This window comes from Hemitrygon akajei, chromosome 5 (assembly GCF_048418815.1).
Source record: "Hemitrygon akajei chromosome 5, sHemAka1.3, whole genome shotgun sequence".
Lineage (NCBI taxonomy): Eukaryota > Metazoa > Chordata > Chondrichthyes > Myliobatiformes > Dasyatidae > Hemitrygon > Hemitrygon akajei.
In genome coordinates, this window is record NC_133128.1 from 5,155,073 (window position 1) to 5,176,122 (window position 21,050).

The following is a 21,050-nucleotide window of genomic DNA, read 5'->3' on the forward strand; positions in this document are numbered from 1 at the left end:
TTTTGGTGTTTATTTCGAATCCTGAGGAATCAATTCCTAATCTTTTGGAAACACTAAAAGATTTTGGTAAAATTTCAGGATATAAACATAACTTGAATAAAAGTGAATTGTTTCCATTAAATGTCCATTTTTATATATAATGATATTCCATTTAGAATTGTTAATTCTTTTAAATATTTAGGTATTATAATTACTAAAAAATATAAAGATCTTTATAAAGCTAATATAGTCCCTTTAATGGACTCCATGAAACAACTATTTTCTAGATGGAATCCACTTACTCTTTCTTTAATAGGTCATATCCATGCTGTGAAAATGGTGATTTTACCTAGATTTTTATATATTTTCCAAAATATACCTATCTGTTAAACTAAAAAATATTTTGATCAAATTGACTCTCTTATTTCGTCCTTTATTTGGAACAATAAGAGACCAGGAATTAATAATTATCATTTACAAAAATCTAAAAAAGATGGTGGACTTGCACTTCCTAATTTAAGACTGTATTATTGGGCTGTTAATATCAGACAATTATGTTTTTAGCTATATTGGCTCGACAAGAGCCAAAAACCAGATTGGGTTGATTTGGAATTAAAAGCTGTCAAACAATTTCATTTAACCTCAATATTAGGAGCTCCATTACATTTACAGCTCTCTAAAATTCCAAATTTAAATCTTTACCCTGTTATTAAACAGTCCTTACGGATTTGGTTTCAGTTTCGCAATTTTTAAAATTTTAAACAACTTAAACTGTCTAGTTCTTTATATCGAAAGTTTTCATTTAAACCTTCAATAACCGATCCCATTTTTCTCCTGTGGAGAAATAAAAGGATTCGTTCTTTTACAGATTTATTTTGTGATGGTGGATTGATGACTTTTGAAGTTAATTAACAAATATTCTCTCTCTCATACACACTTTCTGCAATATCTTCAGGTTAGACATTTATTACAACAATATTTATCTAAGTTTCCATATTTGCAAGAATCTGATTTGTCGGATATCATTTTGAATTTGAATCCTTTAGTGAGAGGTTCCATTGGTAGAATTTATAATTTCTTTTTACTACAAAAAGAGAACCTCTCACTAAAGATTAAACAAGATTGGGAGAGAGAACTTAATATGACCTTTGTTATTGAAGATTGGTTGTGAGTTTTGAAAAAGGTAAATTCTTCTTTTATATGTGCCAATCACTGTTTAATTCAGTTTAAAATTGTTCACCATTATTATTTAACAAAGGAGAGACTACCCAAAATATTTCCTAGCATAGACAATTACTGCGATAGGTGTAAAACTGAAGTAGCTACATTGTCACATACGTTCTGGTCATGTTCTTCATTAAAATCTTTTTGGAAATCTTTATTTTCTACAATTTCTAAAGCTCTGAAAATTAATTTACAACCTAATACATTGACTGTTCTATTTGGAATAGTTCTGCATCATATTCAGGGTATTTCATCTTCAGATCAACATGTAATTGCATTTGTAACATTGTTGGCAAGAAGGGCTATTTTATTAAAATGGAAAGATACCTCTGTCCCTACATTGATTGAATGGTTTTCTCAAGTAATGTTATGTCTCAGTTTGGAAAAAATTAGTAGAACTTTTGATCCTCGATTTGATTTTGAGAGAAGATGAGGGTCTTTTGCCAAATATTACCATTAAATTTGAATTATTTTATATGGTTTCCTTCCAATCTTATTCTCTTATTCTATATAAATATGAATTGGCGGTTGATGATTCTTTTTCATTATATATATATATATAGATGATGGTAAGACGTATTGTTCCGGGGGTTGATTCCTAATGGGGTTTTCCCCTTTTTTGTAGTTAGTGTTTTTTTTAGTTAGTTGGGGTTTTCTTTTTTCCCCTTCTTTTCCTTATATATAAAACTTTTTTTTCATTTTCATATATTACGATCAGCTTTTTTCCTCTTCAGCTTTATTAATTGTATACATATCAATTTGTGGAAGTTTTGTATCATTTTATAGCTGTAGAAGATTAAATAAAAAGATTCTCAAAGTGAAAATGAAAATGAGAGTATATTGACTGACTGCATCACAGCCTAAAATGGAAACACAAATAAGTTGTCGCAGGAAAGGAGCATCCACCACCCAGGGGCCCCCACCACCTAGGGACCCCCACCACCTAGGCCATGCTCTCTCCTCACTGCTGCCATCAGGAGCCCAGGTTCAGGAATAGGTATCACCCCTCAACCATCAGGCTCCTGAACTAGAGGGGATAACTTCACTCAGCTTCAATCACCTCAATGCTGAACTGTTCCCACAACCTATACTCACTTTCAAGGACTCTTCATCTAATTTTCTTGAAATTTACTGCTTATTTATTATTATTATTATTATTTTATTTTGTACATGCACAGTCTCTTACACACCGTCCTGTTGTGTGTGGTCTTTCGCTAATTCTATTATGGTTATTGAATTTGCTGGGTATGCCTGCAACAAAATGAATCTCAAGGTTGTATATGGTGACATATATGCACCCTGATAATAAATTTACATTGAACTTTTGAAGTTTGAGGATACACACTCAACACTTTAGGAACAGTTTCTTCCCCTCTGCCATCAGATTTCTGAACGGACAATGAGCCCATGGACACCACCTCAGTGTTGATTTTCCTTGTTTTGCTCTGTTTTTGTACTACCTACTTAATTTAAAAACATATATTTCTTTTTGTAATTTATAGTATTTTATTATGTACTGCACTGTACTGCTGCCACAAAAAGCACCAAATTTCACAACCTATGTCATTTATATTAAACCTGTTTCTGATTCTGGAGAAGGATTATAGACCATAAAACAAAGGAGTAGAAGTTGGCCATTCGGCCCATCGAGTCTGCTCCGCCATTTCATCATGAGCTGATCCAATCTCCCCTTTAGTCCCACTCCCCCGCCTTCTCACCATAACCTTTGATGCCCTGACTACTCTGATACCTATCAATCTCTGCCTTAAATACACCCAATGATTTGGCCTCCATTGCCGCCCATGGTAACAAATTCCATAGATTCACCACCCTCTGGCCAAAAAACTTTTTCGCATCTCTGTTCTGAATGGGCGCCCTGCAATCCTCAAGTCATGTCCTCTCGTACTAGACTCCCCCACCATGGGAAACAACTTTGCCACATCCACTCTGTCCATGCCTTTCAACATTTGAAATGTTTCTATGAGGTCCCCCCTCATTCTTCTAAACTCCAAGGAGTACAGTCCAAGAGCGGTCAAATGTTCCTTAACCCTCTCATTCCCGGAATCATAGGTGAGTTGTAGGTTCCTTGAAGGTGAGTCCGTAGGCTGTGGGTTCAGTTCAGTGTTGAGGTGAGTGAAAAGTAGGAGGAGGCTTCTCTCCCAGAAGCTCCAGGTAAATTTTAGAGTCACGGTGCCACAAAGTGACAGAGACGGAAACAAGCCCAAGATGTCCATCTTAGCGAAATAAATATATATATTTTTAAATTAGATAAGTCGTATAAAAAGAGAGCAAAACAAAGAAAAACAACACTGGGGTAGTGTAAACACGAGGAAATCTGCAGATGCTGGAAATTCAGACAACACACACAAAATGCTGGTGGAACACAGCAGGCCAGGCAGCATCTATAGGGAGAAGCACTGTCGACGTTTCAGACCGAGACCCTTCGTCAGGACTAACTGAGGTAGTGTACATGGGCTCATCGTCTGTTCAGAAATCTGATAACGGAGGGGAAGAAGCTGTTCCTAAATTGAGTGAGTGTCTTCAAAGGTCAAAAGTCCCATTTGCCTACGTTTGGCCCAAATTCCAATAAACTACTTTTCTCTCCATGAAGCCGTCCAAATGTCTTTTAAGTGTTGCTATTGACAAGGACTTTCAGACTGGATAATAACTTCTTCCCTCAGGCTGTGAGACTAATGAATACCCTAGTGAATAACCATAGGCCTAGCTTAATTATGGGACAATTTACAGTGACCAATTAACCAACCAGTGCAATTTGGACTGTGGGAGAAAACCGGAGCGCCCAGAGGAATCCCACACGGTCACGGGGAGAATGTACAAACTCCTGACAGACAGTGGTGAGAATTGAATTCGAGTTGCTGGTACTGCAGAGCGTTCCGCTAACCACTACGCTAGAGTGCCACCATTGTTTGGTTTGGTTGTATATATGTACAGTCAGGTGACAATAAAATCGAGCTTGAATTTGTCTCAACCACTATCTTTGGCAGCTCTTTCCAGAGATTGTCCACCCTCTGTGTGAAAAAGTTACCCCTTAGGTCCCTTTTCAATTTCTTCATTCTCATCTTCAACCCATGCCTGATTGGTTTTAGTTCTCTGACCCTGCCTGGGAAAAAGACTGTGTGCATTCATCCTACCTACACCTCTCCTGATTTTATACAGATCCACCACCATCCGGGCCATGCTCTTCTCACCAGGAAGGAGGTTCTGGAGCCTCAGGACTCACACCCAGGATCAGGAACAGTTATAACCCTCAACCAGTGTGGATAACTTCACTAATCTCAACTCTGAACTGATTCCACAGCCTATGGGCTCACTTTCAAGGACTCTACAACTCATGTTTTTGATATTATTTATTTACTTATTTTTTATTTGCACAAGTATGTCTTTTGCATGTTGGTTGTTTTCAGTCTTTGTGTGTAGTTTTTCTCTGATACTGTTGTATTTCTTTGTTCTACTGTGAATGCCTGCAAGACAATGAATCTCGGTGTAGTCCATGGTGACACACAAGTACATTGAAAATGCAGGTACTTTGGACTTTGAACCCTCCTTAGTCTCCGACACTACCCTTGTTTGACCAAGCAATGCTTTGGACAAGTATCAAATTGATTCAGAAATCAGTGGTGCAATTGCTTTTGGAATCCTTGAGCAGGATTCCCTAAAGATTAACTTGCAAACTGAGTCAGTAGTAAGGAAGGCAAATGCAATGTTAGCATTCATTTTGAGAGGAGTAGAATATAAAAGCAAGGATGTAATACTGAGGCTTTATAAGGCAGTGGTCAGACCACACTTGGAGTATTGTGAAAAGACATGCTGACATCAGAGAGGGTCCACAGGAGGTTCACGAGAATGATTCAACAATAAAAGGGTTAATGTAGGAGTGTTTGATAGCCTTGGGCCTGTTCTCACTGAGTTTAGAAGAATGAGGGAGGATCTCATTGAAAATTATTGAATATTGAAATGCCTAGCAGAGTGGAGGTGGAGAGGATGTTTCCTATAGTGGAGGAGTCTAGGACCAGAGGACACAGATAGAGTGGATGTGGAGAGGATGTTTACTATAGTGGGGGAGTCTAGGACCAGAGGACACAGATAGAGTGGATGTGGAGAGGATGTTTCCTATAGTGGGGGAGTCTTGGACCAGAGGGCACAGATAGAGTGGATGTGGAGAGGATGTTTCCTATAGTGGGTGAGTTTAGGATTGGAGGGTAGCCAAAGTCTCCTCCTATGTCTTATGGACCCAGCAATGGCTTGGACAACTTTCAAAGGGACCAGGCAATGGTTTGGACTACTTTTAAAAGGACCGACCACCACAATTCATGCTGCAGTTTCTCTTAGTAACTGGTGTCCCATCTTCCAAACACCACCAGAAGCTGTTGCTCTGAGAGAGGCTGCAGTCCACCGTCAGAGCCTTGTTCCGGTTCCAGTTGATGTTAATGGCTTCGGTGTAGTACGTGCTTTCATAGAATGCTGTGCACACCCCTTGTTCAAGGTGAGAAAGAAACAGTCCTCAATTAAACTGAGACAGGAAAGGCCATTCAGTGTTTCCACCATGTGGACAAGAGTGAGGTAATGCATTTTGTGAGGGCACAGCAAATGATGGGGATCTGGGGTGTGTGGAAGAGAGACGGATCTTGGCGTACAAGTTCAGAGATCCCTGAAACAGGCAGCCCTGATCAGGTGGGACATCAGCTTTAGGAGAAGGGACAGAATGTTGCAATTAAATAAGTCATTGGTGAGACGGTATGTGGAGTATTGTGTACAGTTATGGCCACCCTTTTAGAGAAAGATGTTGCCGGGGGAAGATACGGGGGAATTTCTTCAGGTGGAGGTGAGAGAGTGGAGTGAGCTGCCAGTATAAATGGGGGATTTCAACATTTATGATAAATTTGGATAGGTGCATGGAAGGGAGGGGTATGGAAGGCTAGGTTGACGGGACCAGGCAGATTAATACTTCAGCATGGACTAGATGGGCCAAAGGGCCTGTTTCTGTGCAGCAGTGGTCTGTGATTCCCATACAGAGAGGATGAAGAGGAGATGTATGTGTGCCACAGCATACGCGTTAGAGTTGGTGCTGCCCTCCAGTATTTGCTCAACAGAAGACAAGCTGTATTGTGTTCAACTGCAGACTGCTGCAACATTCATGGACTCAGGGACTTGGACTATAGTGTGACTGTGTTTTAACTGCTGTCTTATATGTGCTATATGTGCCTTGTGGTGTACATGACTGTTGGTGCTGTGCTTTTCACCTTAGGTCTGGAGTAACACTGTTTTGTTTGGCTGTATTCACAAGTATTCATGTATAGTTGAATGACAATTAAACTTGAAGTTGAACTTGAACATGAGGTTTACAAGTAACACACACAAAATGCTGGAGGAACTGAGCAGGTCAGGCAGCATCTATGGAAAAGAGCACAGTTGATGTTTCGGGCTGAGTTCCTTCAACAGGACTGGAGAAAAAAAGATGAGGAGTAGATTGAAAAGCTGGGGGGAGGGGAGAGAGAAACACAAGGTGATAGGTGAAATGGGGGGGGGGGAAGGAGTGAAGTAAAGAGTTGGGAAGTTTCACCTATCACTTTGTGTTTCTTCTTCCCCTACCTTCTAACTCTGACTCCTCACCTTTTTTTCTCCAGTCCTGTTGAAGGGACTCAGCCTGAAACATCAACTGTGCTCTTTTCCATAGATGCTGCCTGGCCTGCTGAGTTCCTCCAGCATTTGCTGTGTGTTGCTTGGATTTCCAGCATCTGCACATTTTCTCATTTGAGATTTTCAAGGATGCTTCCTGGACGGTAGGGTCTGAGACATAGGGAGAGGTTGGTTATGCTGAATCTTTAGTACAGGAGAATGAAAGGTAACCTCACAGAAATTTATAAAGTCTAGTGGTGTGATCACTCGAGTTGAATATGATGTTCTCCTAAGGGGTTGTCTATTGGCAGATCCCCAGGTGGCTGCGAAGGCCAGTCTGGGATCCACATATTTTGGTGCAGTGTAGACAAGGGTGATGGCTGTGGGTCCGTGGTGTTTTCAGTCTCTCCTTTTGCAGCTGTCACTTGTTCTCTGAGGTACAGTGAAGGTCGTTTTCATGTAGAGCAACTCTCTTTTGATCAGATTATTATAAAACCATGAGGAATGTGGATTAGGTGGACTGCCATAGTCTTTTCCTGAGGGTCAGGAAGTCCAAAACTAGAAGGCACAAATACAAAATGAGAGAAGAGCGTCTCAATGGGGCATAGAAAGGACATGTAAAAAGGACAATGGTATGACTGCCTTGTAGGATTTCAAGATGCAGGTAGGTTGGGAAAACTAGGTTGGTGCTGGATCCCAGGGGAGGATATTTATAGAATGGCTTTTTCAAGCAGCTTGTGGTTGAACCCACTTGGGGAAAGCAATTCTGCATTGGGTGCTGTTAATGAACCAGATTTGATTAAAGAGCTTAAGGTAAAGGAACCATTAGGAAACAGTGATCATAATATGATGCAATCACCCTGCAGTTTGAGAGGAAGAAGATTACAGTGGAGTAAAGGGAATTACAGAGGCATGAGAGGGGAGCCGGCCAAAGTGATTGGAAAGGGACAATATCAGGGTTGATGGTAGCACAACAATGGCTGGATTTTCTATGCCAGTTTGGAACATGCAGGTACATCCCAAAGATGAATAAGTATTCTAAAGGGAGGATGAGGCAAACATGGTTAACAAAGGAAGTCAAGACAGCATATAAGCAGATAGCAGAAATCGGTGGGAAGGTAGAGGACTGGGAAGCTTTTAAAAATAAACCTGAAGGCAACTAAAAAAAAGCTATAAGAGAGAAAAAGAGAAATATAAAGGCAATCCAGCCAATAATATCAAACAGGATACCAAAAGCTTTTTCCAAATATATAAAGAGTAAAGAGAGGTGAGAGTGGATATGGGACCACTGGAAAGTGACGCTGGAGAGGTAGTAATGGTGGACAAAGAAATGGCAGGGGAACTGAATAAGTATTTTACATCAGTCTTCACTGTGGAAGACAGTAGCAGTATCCCAGAAATTCGATAGTGTTGCTGCTATTACTAAGAAGTTACTTGGGAATATGAAAGGTCTGAAGGTAGATGTCACCTGGACCAGATGGTGTACACACCAGAGTTCTGAAAGAGGTGGCTGAAGAGATTGTGATGGCATTAGTAATGATTTTTCATGAATCACTAGATTCTGAAAAGGTTCCAGGGGACTGTAAATTTGCAAATGTCACTCCAATCTTTAAAAGTGAGGGAGTCAAAAGAAAGGAAATTATAGGCCAGTTCACCTGACTTCAGTGACTGGGAAGATGTTGGAGTAAATTGTTAAGGATAAGGTCTCAAGGTACTTGGACACACATAATAAAGTAGCCAAAGTCAGCATGGTTTCCTTAACAAATCTGTTGAAATTCTTTGAGGAAATAATAAGCAGGATATACAAAGGAGTCAGTGGATGTCATTTATTTGGATTTTCTGAAGCCTTTAACAAGGTGATGCACATGAGGCTGCTTATCAAGGTAAGATATAGGAAAGTTACTAGCACAGATAGAATATTGGCTAACTGGCAGGAGACAAAGAGTGGGAATAAAGGGAGCCTTTTCTGGTTGGCTGTCGGTAACTAGTGGTGTTCCACAGGGGTCTGTGTTGAGTTGGCTTCTTTTCACGTTATACGTCAATGATTTGAAGGATGAAATTGATGGTTTTGTGACCAAGCTTGTGGACGATACAAAGATAGGTGGATGGGCAAATTGTGTTGAAGAAGCAGGGAGACTGCAGTAGGACTGAGACAGATAAGGAGAATGGGCAAAGAACTGGCAGATGGAATTTAGTGTCAGGAAGTGTATGGTCATGCACTTTGAGAGAAGAAATAAAGGTGTAGACTATTTTCTAAATGGGGAGAAAATTAAAAAATCTAATGCACAAAGGGAGTCGGGAGTCCTTGTGTGGGATTCCCTAAAGGTTAATTTGCAGGTTGAGTCAGTGGTAAGGAAGGCAAATGCAATGTTGGCATTCATTTTGAGAGGACTAGAGTACAAAAGCAAGGATGTAATGATGAGGCTTTATAAGGCACTGGTCAGACTGCAGTTTTGGGCCCCTTATCTAAGAAGGGATGCGCCGACTGACATTGGAGAAGGCCCGGAGGAGGTTCATGAGAATTATAAACGCAAACACGAGGAAATCTGCAGATGCTGGAAATTCAAGCAACTCACACAAAATGCTGGTGGAATGCAGCAGGCCTGGCAGCATCTATAGGGAAAAGTACAGTCGACATTTCGGGCCGAGACCCTTTGTCAGGACTAACTGAAAGAAAAGATAGTAAGAGATTTGAAAATAAGAGGGGGAGGGGGAGACCCAAAATGATAGGGGAAGAAAGGAGGGGGTGGGGGTGAAGCTAAGAGCTGGAAAGGTGATTGGCAAAAGGGATACACAGCTGGAGAAGGGAAAGGATCATGGGACAGGGAGCCTAGGCAGAAAGAAAGGGGGAGGGGAGCACCAGAGGGAGATGGAGAACAGGCAAGGAGTGATTGTGAGAGGGGCAGAGAGAGAAAAAAAGGAGGGGGGTGGGAATAATAAATAAATAAGAAGGGGAGGAGGGGCATTAACGGAAGTTAGAGAAATCCAACATGATGGCATGAACATTGATTGAAGCTGTTCTTCTTCCGAGTTCCATCACTCTGCACTTGGACTATACCCCTCCATCTCTCTCTCATCCACGTACCTATCTAACATGCACCATTTCTGAGTCATAGACTACCACAGCCCATCTGGTCTGTGCTGACCTGGTTTTCTGCCTCATCCCATCAACATGCTCTGGGACCAAAGCCCTCCATACCCCTCCCGTCCATGTACCTATCCAAATTTCTCAAGTGTTGAAATTGAACCCACATCCACCACTTCCGCTGGCAGCTCATTCCACACTCTCACCACCCTCAGGTTTCCCTTCAACAGTTCATCTTTCACCCTTAACCTATGACCTCTAGTTATAGTCTCTGCCAACCTCAGTGGAAAAAGCCGGCTTGCATCACTTTATCAACATCCCTCATAATTTTGCAAATCAAATCTCCCCTCACTCTCCTACACTCTAGGGAATAAATTCCTAACTGATTCAACCTTTGCCTAGACCTCAAGTCTCACCAGTGTGTGTGTGAGGAAGGAGAGCAGATCAATGGAGGAGCTTTGCCCCACCAAAGTGCAAGTTATTCCCTCTGTCAGAGCCTGGAAGGACAATATTTGAATGCAACAACCTTGTCATCTCATGGTTTGTAACTCTCTGTGTTGGAGCAATCTCCTCTGGGAAATCGGCCGTCTCACCTTGCAAAGCTCTGTTGACAGAGTTTGGTTCTGTGGACTTGAGGTCTAGAACTAAATATTTTTGCCAGGGGTGGTAATAGAACAGATACATTAGGGACATTAAAGAAACTCGTAGATAGGCACATGGATGATAGAAAATGGAGGGCTACGGGGGAGGGAAGGGTTAGACTGATCTTAGAGCAGGTCAAAGGGTTGGCACAACTTTGTGGAACAAAGGGTATATATCGTGCTGTAATGCCCTATGTTCTGTGAGAGGTTTCTGGATACCAAGGGAATCGAGGGATAAGGAGATAATGCTGGAAAATGGCCTGAGGTAAATGGTCTTGGTGGGATCAGACACAGGGGGCCAAATGGCTTCTATTTTTATCGGTGTTTCTATGGAACACCCTTTGGGGTTTGTGTGATACTCAGGTCCTTGCCACACGCTGGTGCGATAACAGGACGATATCGATATAAGATATATCAAGGCATAAGATATCGACCACTGGAAACTGACCTTCTTCACAAACAATGAAACAAGAACTGTAGCTTTGAGTGAACCTTCCTGGCACAATGACAAGGTCTCTGGTACACTGCGGTCCATGGAATTTTGCCCACTGCATTCTCCGGAACACTGCGACCCAGGCAAACTTTCCCACCGTGATAGCTGTGCTCTTGGCACGCTACTGCAGGGTGACCTTCACACCATGGCTACAATGATGAATAAATTCAAGTGATGAGTCAGAAAAATTGTATCTTTATTGGTGAAGAATTTGAGCAGGAGGATACAGATGTAATTCTGTCATTACAAAAAGGATCGGTAATCTTAGAACTGGAGTACCAAATGCATTTCAGCCTCCTTACCTAAAAGGATAAATTAGCTAGAGATAGAGAAAGAGAGATAGACAGAGAGATAGATAGATAGAGAGATAGAGATATAGAGATAGACAGAGATAGAGATAGCAATAGTTAGAGATCTAGCGAGAGAGAGAGAGGGAGAGGGAGAGGGAGAGGGAGAGGGAGAGGGAGAGGAGAGAGAGAGAGAGAGAGAGAGAGAGAGAGAGAGAGAGAGAGAGAGAGAGAGAGAGAGAGAGAGAGAGAGAGAGAGAGAGAGAGAGAGAGAGAGAGAGAGAGAGAGAGAGAGAGCAAGCATTGGCCCAGGAGATTCTGCAGAAGCTGGAAATTCAGAGCAACTCAACAAACTGCTAGAGGAACTCAGCAGATCAGGCAGCATCTATGGAGAGGATTAAACAGTTCTGATGAAGGGTCTAGAACCGAAACACTGACTACTTATTCCTCTCCATGGATGCTGCCTCACTGTTAAGTTTCTCCAGAACTTCGGGTGTGTCTCTGTGGAGGTGTGTGGCAAGGTGGAGATATGTCTCTACCAAAGGAGGTGTAAAATGCTCCTTCTCTCTGCTAGCCTGCAGGCCACCCTTAGGCAAGATGTAGCAACTGCTTAGCCCCCGATCAGGGTCACATGAAGCCATGGGAGCAGGTGGCGGATGATCGTATGAGCAGCTGGTGAGATCACAAGTCCTGGTTATTTGATCAGACACCAGGCAGACAATCTTTGAAGAGTATTGATAATGGCTGGGGTCCCTATCTTGTAAAGACACTGCCCAGAAGGCAATAGCAAGCCACTTCTGTAGAAAAACTTGCCAATAACAATCATGGTCATGGGAAGACCTATGTCGTACGACACGGCACATAGTGATGATGATGACTGTTGCAGGAGAGCAGCAAACGTTCATTAGACTGGTGTCTACAATGATCTCATACAAAGAGAGATTGAGTAGACGAGGCTTCAGTTCTCTGTTCAAATCAATGAGTGGTGCAATAGCGTTGTGGTAAGTGCAATGCTTTACAGCATTAGCGATCTTGATTTCAATCTTAGCCACTGTCGGTAAGAAGCATTCTCTCCATCACTGCGTGGGTTTCCTCCCACATCACAAAGACATATGGGTCAGGGTTAGTAAGTTCTGGGCATGTTATGTTGGCGCTGGAAGCATGCTGACACATGCAGGCTGCCCCAGCACATCCTCAGACTGCAGGTGGAGGTTGATAGGTTCTTGTTTAGTCAGGGCATCGAAGCTTACGGGGAGAAAGCAGGAGAATGGGGTTGAGAGGGATAATAAATCAGCTGTGATCGAGCATTTGACAGCCAAATGGCCTAATTCTGCTCCTATGTTTTACGATCTTATAGAACGATGAATCCAAAGAAACTATACATCGAGATGTAACAAAGAGACAGACAAAGGCAGAAGAACAAAATACACGGATGGTTAAATAAATTGCCAGCAGCTCCTGACTGAAGCAAAATGATTCTTCACTCCCTTCTTCAACAAGATAATATACCCGCTACAAATTGTGGCCATTTAGTTAACATTTCATTTCATCAGCAAATAAAGCACATAGGGGAAAAGTGTTGGGGAAAGGGATTGGGGTCAGCCATGGTGATAAAAAAGCATTGTGATGGAGGACAGTAAATTACGTGGATAATGTGGAGAGGAGCTCACCGCAGCAATCCATAATACATCCTGTTTTGCATATTCCCTCTCCCTATAAGTCAACGGGTGGATGGGCTTGTCATCAAACTGCAATTCTGAGGAGATGGCAAAGGCATCATTATCAGACATTAGCACCGCCACACAGACAGATACACGCTCCAGGTCAAGCATGCTTCCGCACACCATTTTCTACAGGACCTGTGATTAGCTTCACAAGGCTGAAGTAATATTAATGCAGCCAGAAAGGACCCTGACATTGTCTGGCAAACGAAAGCAAGTCCTGAAGGTGATGGGTATACCTCCCTCAGCCGCACTTCTGCACGTCATCTGTTGGAATCAAAATATTCGCAATGGGGCATATTTTACCTTCTTTTTAGTCGCTGTAGGGTGTCACAGTAGCATAGCAGTTAGCACAACACTTTTTCAGTGCCAGCGATCAGGGGTTCAATTCCCATCACTGCCTGTACGGAGTCTGGGTATTCTCCATGAAAATCTGCCAGTTTCCTCGGGCTGCTCCAGTTTATTGCCATAGTCAAAAGACAAACATGTCTGCGTTGGTGACCCCAGCACATCCTTGGACTTTGTTGGTTGTTGATGTAAATGACATATTTTGCTGCAAGTTTTGATGTACATGTGACAAATAAAGTTAATCTTTAATTGCTGAAACTTGCAACAGTGTTATTGAGTGCTCACTGGGGTCGTTATGGGTAGGATGTTCCTCTTGGCTGAGGAACCCAGAACAAGGGTTGGACTGAGAGGAGGAGAAACCTCATTACAAGGGTAGTGAATCTGTGGCACATAGAACATTACAGCACAGTACAGGCCCTTCGGCCCACAATGTTATGCCAGCCTTTTAACCTACCCTAAGATCTTACCTCTGACATCTCCCCTATACTTTCCTCCCATCATCTTAAAATTAGCTACTTCCATCCTGAGAAGTCATTTCTGGCTGACCATTCAAATTCATTAATACACCTTTATCAAACCACCTCTCATCGTCTTTTGCTCCAAAACAAAAAGATTCAAAGGTTTGTTATCAAAGCATACAACTCTGAAATTCTTCTTCTCCAGAGAGCCACAAAACGAAGAAAGAACAGAATGGCAGTACGATCATCAACCCCCAAATACCCCTCCCTGCACAGAAAAAGGAACCAAAATAGAACAGACAGATCGACCCCATATCCTCCGCCCCCCGCACACAAAAAAAACGAGAAAGATCAGGTGAAAAGCAGAGAATACAAAAAAACCGTAAGACTAAAAAAAATTCCACAGTCCAAGTCCACATCCAAAACACAGAAAACCTGGGCAAAATTCTCCCTCTCCATAGCAGACCCATCTCACTAGCGATAAATAGACAGTCTCGCCTCTCCAGCAGCACAGCGATCCCCCAACAATAAAGCTTTGGACACTACCTCACTTTTTCTAATATACAATATTTCTGTTTTTGCACATTTTTAAAATAATCTATTCAAGATATGTAATTGATTTACTTGTTAATTTATTATGTTTTATTTATTATTTTTCTCTCTCTGCTAGATTATGTATTGTGTTGAACTGCTGCTGCTAAGTTAACAAATTTCACATCACAGGCTGGTGATAATAAACCTGATTCTGATTCTGCAAAAAATAATGCAGGCAGTCGGCATTTCAATCTCTCTCCTCACTTTAATCAGCGAACAATGCAAGCTTTAATTGGCAAAATGGAGTCGCCATCAGCTTGCAGCCTTCTCACCACGAGGTTACCACACTCTACCTCTGTCCCCTGGATCTCTCTTGGAGATTGCAGAACCCGAGTGATCTCCAAACTGCAAATCACAGGCTCCAACATTTCCAAAGTCATGCTCAAAACAAATGTAAAAGAAATGAAAGAAGTGAAATATCTGGTTTCCTGATCTATCCAGAAGATGTCAGCCGAAGGAGCATTGTACACAGGTGCCATCTTAAGTGGAAGGTGGCCTGAGCTCACTCAACCTCTCTTCATAAAACATGCTCTCCAAACCAGGCAGAAAGTGGGATTCTCCTGCTTAGCAGGCTGTGGGGGCATGCTCTTTGGTTGGAGTGACCGAAAGAGTTTTTTAAATATTAAAGGAATCAAGGGTATGAGTAATGTGCAGGAACAAAAGTGCTGAGGTCAGAAGCCCTGGCTAATAGAAGAGGATCAAGAATTTTATAGATATGTGAAAAGAAAAAGATTGGTCAAGACAAATGTCGGTCCCTTTCAGTCAGAAACAGGTGAATTGATCATTGGGAACAAGGACATGGCAGACCAATTGAATAACTACTTTGGTTCTGTCTTCACTAAGGAGGACATAAATAATTTTCCGGAAATAGTAGGGGACTGAGGGTCTAGTGAGACGGAGGAACTGAGGGAAATACATGTTAGTAGGGAAGTGGTGTTAGGTAAATTGAAGGGATTAAAGGCAGATAAACCCCCAGGGCCAGATGGTCTGCATCCCAGAGTGCTTAAGGAAGTAGCCCAAGAAATAGTGGATGCATTAGTGATAATTTTTCAAAACTCCTTAGATTCTGGATTAGGGTGGCTAATGTAACTCCACTTTTTAAAAAAAAGAGGGAGAGAAAAACTGGGGAATTATAGACCGGTTAGTCTGACATTGGTGGTGGGGAAAATGCTAGAGTCAGTTATCAAAGATGTGATAACAGCACATTTGGAAAGAGGTGAAATCATCGGACAAAGTCAGCATGGATTTGTGAAAGGAAAATCATGTCTGACAAATCTTATAGAATTTTTTGAGGATGTAACTAGTAGAGTGGATAGGGGAGAGCCAGTGGATGTGGTATATTTAGATTTTCAAAGGCTTTTGACAAGGTCCCACACAGGAGATTAGTGTGCAAACTTAAAGCACACAGTATTGGGGGTATGGTATTGATGTGGATAGAGAATTGGTTGGCAGACAGGAAGCAAAGAGTGGGAGTAAACGGGACCTTTTCAGAATGGCGGGCAGTGACTAGTGGGGTACCGCAAGGCTCAGTGCTGGGACCCCAGTTGTTTACAATATATATTAATGATTTAGACGAGGGAATTAAATGCAGCATCTCCAAGTTTGTGGATGACACGAAGCTGGGCGGCGGTGTTAGCTGTGAAGAGGATGCTAAGAGGATGCAGGGTGACTTGGATAGGTTAGGTGAGTGGGCAAATTCATGGCAGATGCAATTTAATGTGGATAAATGTGAGGTTATCCACTTTGGTTGCAAGAACAGGAAAACAGATTATTATCTGAACGGTGGCCGATTAGGAAAAGGGGAGGTGCAACGAGACCTGGGTGTCATTGTACACCAGTCATTGAAGGTGGGCATGCAGGTACAGCAGGTGGTGAAAAAGGCAAATGGTATGTTGGCATTCATAGCAAAAGGATTTGAGTACAAGAGCAAGGAGGTTCTACCGCAGTTGTACAAGGCCTTGGTGAGACTGCACCTAGAATATTGTGTGCAGTTTTAGTTCCCCAATCTGAGGAAAGACATTCTTGCTATAGATGGAGTACAAAGAAGGTTCACCAGATTGATTCCTGGGATGGCAGGACTTTCATATGAAGAAAGACTGGATCGACTGGGCTTATACTCACTGGAATTTAGAAGATTGAGGGGGGATCTTATTGAAACGTATAAAATTCTAAAGGGATTGGACAGGCTAGATGCAGGAAGATTGTTTCCAATGTTGGGGAAGTCCAGAACAAGGGGTCACAGTTTAAGGATAAAGGGGAAGCCTTTTGGGACCAAGATGAGGAAAAACTTCTTCACACAGAGAGTGGTGAATCTGTGGAATTCTCTGCCACAGGAAACAGTTGAGGCCGGTTCATTGGCTATATTTAAGAGGAAGTTAGATATGGCCCTTGTGGCTAAAGGGATCGGGGGTATGGAGAGATGGCAGGTACAGGGTTCTGAGTTGGATGATCAGCCATGATCATACTGAATGGTGGTGCAGGCTCGAAGGGCTGAATGGCCTACTCCTGCACCTATTTTCTATGTTTCTATGCTTCTAAGAAGAATGGTCAAAGAAGTGGCAGATGGAATACTTTACTTTATTGTCACCAAACAATTGACACTAGAGTGTACAATCATCACAGTGATATTTGTTTCTGCGCTTCGCGCTCCCTGAAGTACAAATCGAATTAAATATAATAAAAGTTTAAATTATAAATCATAATTAGAAAATTGAAAAGGGAAAGTAAAGTAGTGCAAGTCAGGTCCGGATATTTGGAAGGTACGGCCCAGATCCGGGTCAGGATCTGTTCAGCAGTCTTATCACAGTTGGAAAGAAGCTGTTCCCAAATCTGGCCGCACGAATCTTCAGGCTCCTGAACCTTCTCCCGGAGGGAAGAGGGACAAAAAGTGTCTTGGCTGGGTGGGTCTTGTCCTTGATTATCCTGGCAACACTGTTCCGACAGCGTGCGGTGTAAAGTGAGTCCAAGGATGGAAGATTGGTTTGTGTGATGTGCTGAGCTGTGTTCACGATCTTCTGCAGCTTCTTCCAGTCTTGGACAGGACAACTTCTGTACCAGGTTGTGATGCACCCTAGAAGAATGCTTTCTAAGGTGCATCTATAAAAATTAGTGAGGGTTTTAGGGGACAGGCCAAATTTCTTCAGCTTTCTCAAGAAGTAAAGGTGCTGGTGGGCTTTCTTGGCAGTGGACTCTGCTTGGTTAGACCAAGTCAGGTCATTTGTGATATTCACCCCGAGGAACTTAAAGCTCTTGACCTGTTCCACCTGCGCGCCACCGATGTAGATGGGGTTGTGCGGGCCGCTACTCCTTCTGAAGTCCTTTGCCTTGCTGACGTTGAGGGATAGGTTATTGTCTTCGCACCATGCCACCAGGTTCTTAATTTTCTCTCTGTACTCAGACTCATCATTACCCAAGATACGGCCTACCATTGTGGTATCATCAGCAAACTTATATATTGAGTTCGATGGAAACTTGGCTACACAATCATGGGTGTACAGTGAGTACAGCAGGGGGCTGAGTACACAGCCTTGTGGGGCACCGGTGCTCAGAGTGATTGTAGAGGAGAGCTTGTCCCCTATTTTTACAGCCTGGGTCCTGTCTGTGAGGAAGTTGAAGATACAGCTGCAGATCTGAGTGCTAAAACCCAGGTTCCGGAGATTAGGAATCAGTTTATTTGGAATGATGGTATTAAAGGCAAAGCTGTAGTCAATGAAAGGAATACAGTCAACACACACAAAATGCTGGAGGAACTCAGCAGGCCACGCAGCACCAATGGAAAAGATATAGTCGACATTTTGGGCTGAGACCCTTCAGCAGGACTGGAGAAAAAACGAGGAGTAAATTTAAAAGGTGGGAGAGGGGTGAGAGAAACACAAGGTGATAGGTGAAACCGGGAAGGGGAGGGATGAGTAAAGGGCTGGGAAGTTGATTGGCAAAAAGAGATAGAGTTGGAGAACGGGGAGTCTGATAGGAGAGAACTGAAGGCCATGAAGGAAAGACAAGGGAAAGAGCACCAGAGGGAGGTGATAGACAGGCAAGGAGATAAGGTGAGAGTGGGGGAAAGGGGATGGGGAATGGTGAAGGAGAGGGGAGGGCATAACCAGAAGTTTGAGGAATCGATGTTCATGCCATCAGGTTGGAAGCTACCAAGACTGAATATAAGGTGTTGCTCCGCCAACCTGAGTGTGGCCTCATCACGACAGTAGGAGAGGCCATGGATAGACATATCAGGAAGTGGAATTAAAATGGGTGGCTACTGGGAGATCCCACTTTGTCTGGCAGACTGTGTGTAGGTGCTTGGCAAAGTGGTTTCCCAATCTGCTTTGGATCTCACTGATATAGAGGAGTCCACACAGTGAGGCCCGGATACAATGACTAACCCAAGCATACTCACAGGTGAAGTGTAGCCTCACCTGGAAGCTACACTTCAGGGTCCTGAATGGTAGTGAGGGAGGAGATGTAGCACTTGTTCCGCTTGCAGGGATAAGTGCCATTGGGAGATCAGTGGGAAAGGACGACTGGACAAGGGAGTTTCGTAGGGAGCGATCCCTGCAGAAAGTGGGGGGGGGGGGGTGATGGGAGGGAAAGATGAGCTTGGTGGGTGGATCCCGCTGGAGACTGTGGAATTTACAGAGAATTATGAGCTGGACACGGTGGCTGGTGGGGTGGTAGGTGAGGACAAGAGGAACCTTATCCCTGGTGGGGTGTCGGGAGGATGGGGTAGAGGGCAGACGTGTGCAAAATAGAAGAGATATAGTTGAGGGCAGCGGTGATGGAAGGGAAGCCCCTTTCTTTGAAGAAGGACATCTCCTTAGTTCTAGAATGAAAAACCTCATCCTGAGAGCAGATGTGGCAGAGATGAAGAATTGAGAAATGGGATGGTGTTTCTACAAGTAATCTGGGTGGGAAGAGGTATAGTTCAGATATAGTCCGTGGGTTTATAATAGACATCAATGGATAAGCGGTCTCCAGAGACAGAGAAATCGAGAAAGGGGATGGTGGTGTCGAAATGGACCACATAAATTTGAGGGTGGGGTGCAAGTTGAAGGCAAGGTTCCGCATGAGTGCAGGAAGCAGCTCCAATGCAGTCGTCGATGTAGCGTAGGAGAAGTAGGGGAGTGACACCAATGTAGGCATTGACTGTTTCATGTAATGGATAAACAGGCAGGCTTAGCTGGGACCCATGCGAGTGCCCATGGCTACACATTTTGTTTGAAGGCAGTGAGAGGAGCCAAAGGAAAAATTATCTAGAATAACAACAAGTTTTGCAAGATGGTGGGGTGTGGTGGTGGAGGGGAACTGGTTGGGCCTGGTGTCCAGAAAAAATAAAGGAGAGCTTTGAGGACTTCCTGGTGGGGGATGGAGGTGTACAGGGACTGGACATCCATGGTGAAAATAAGATGATTAGGGCCAGGGAACTTGAAATCATTGAAAAGATGCAGAGTGTGCGAAGTTTCATAGATGTAGGTATGAAGGAACTGAACGGCGGGGTGGGGGGGGGGGGGAGTAATAAATAGAGCCAAGGTATGCTGATATGAGTTCAGTGGGACAGGAACAAGCTGAAACAATGGGTCTGCCTGGGTTTGTGGATCTTGGGAAGGAGGTAGGAACGGGAGGTGTGGGGTGTGGCAACTATGAGGAATGGGAGGTACGGCATGAGGAACAGGAGGTGTGAGGTGAGAGAACGATGAGGAATGGGAGGTGGGGGAACATGAGGAAAGGGAGGAGGGGATGAGGGAACTATTAGGAATGGGAGGTGGAAGACGAGGGAAAATGAGGAATGGGAGGTGGAAGATGAAGGAAAATGAGGAATGGGAGGTGGGGGGTGAGGGAACAATAAGGAATGGGAAGTGGGGGTTGAGGGAACTATGAGGAACAGTGGGGGTGAGAGAACAGAGATAAGGAGGAAATTCTTTAGACAGAGGAAGATGAATCCGTGGAATTCATTGCCACGAACTGCTGTGGAGGCCAAGTAATCTGGTATATTTAAAGCAAAGGTTGGTATATTCTTGGTTAGTCAGGGTGTCAAAAGTTACTGGGAGAAAGCAGGAGAATAGGGTTGAGGAGGATTATAAATCAGCCAAGATTGAATGGTGGAGCAGACTCAATGGGCAGAAAGGCCTAATTCTGCTCCCAAGTTTTATGATCTTATGGGTCAAAAGGTCTCTCGTGTTCCATTACCTGCTTTGTGCAGTAGACTGACATTGTTCACTTTGATGTAGTGCTCCTAGTGAGAGCGTATGATTGCACTCTGAGTGTCCACCACTCTAAATCAACCTGGTGTTGCTGATGCACTGATCTTACTGCTGTAACACTGTGCTCCTTCCCTTCCACTCACCTGGGGTTTAATGGCAAAAAGCCTGAAGTCAGGGAGCCCAGAGGAACAAGCCCAAAGGTTGAGTCTGCGAGTCTGGGTCTGGAACTGGAGGTTGGACCCCAGGAAAGGAGTTTGAAGCCTAGTGCCTGCGAGTCTGGGCCAGAGACCAGAGGGTGGATTCCTAGTGTCTGCTAGTCTGGCCCAGGGAGTGGAGGCTAGAGGGTGAATGTCTGGGAGTCCAGGCCAGGAAAGGAGGTTGGAGTTCCA

General features: G+C 43.4%; 1 protein-coding gene across 3 annotated transcripts in view; it reads right to left on the bottom strand.

Annotated features, from left to right (window-relative positions):
* The window catches only part of LOC140727462 (splicing regulator RBM11-like), a 55,614-nt gene that overhangs the window by 7,587 nt on the left and 26,977 nt on the right, over positions 1 to 21,050 (bottom strand). The window contains exon 5 of one of the 3 annotated variants that reach the window (XR_012098866.1): positions 13,017 to 13,102. The exons of the other annotated variants lie outside the window; for them this stretch is intronic. The gene's annotated coding sequence lies outside the window, so the exon portion shown is untranslated. The remainder of the gene's footprint in view (positions 1 to 13,016; positions 13,103 to 21,050) is intronic. 3 annotated transcript variants of the gene reach the window in all.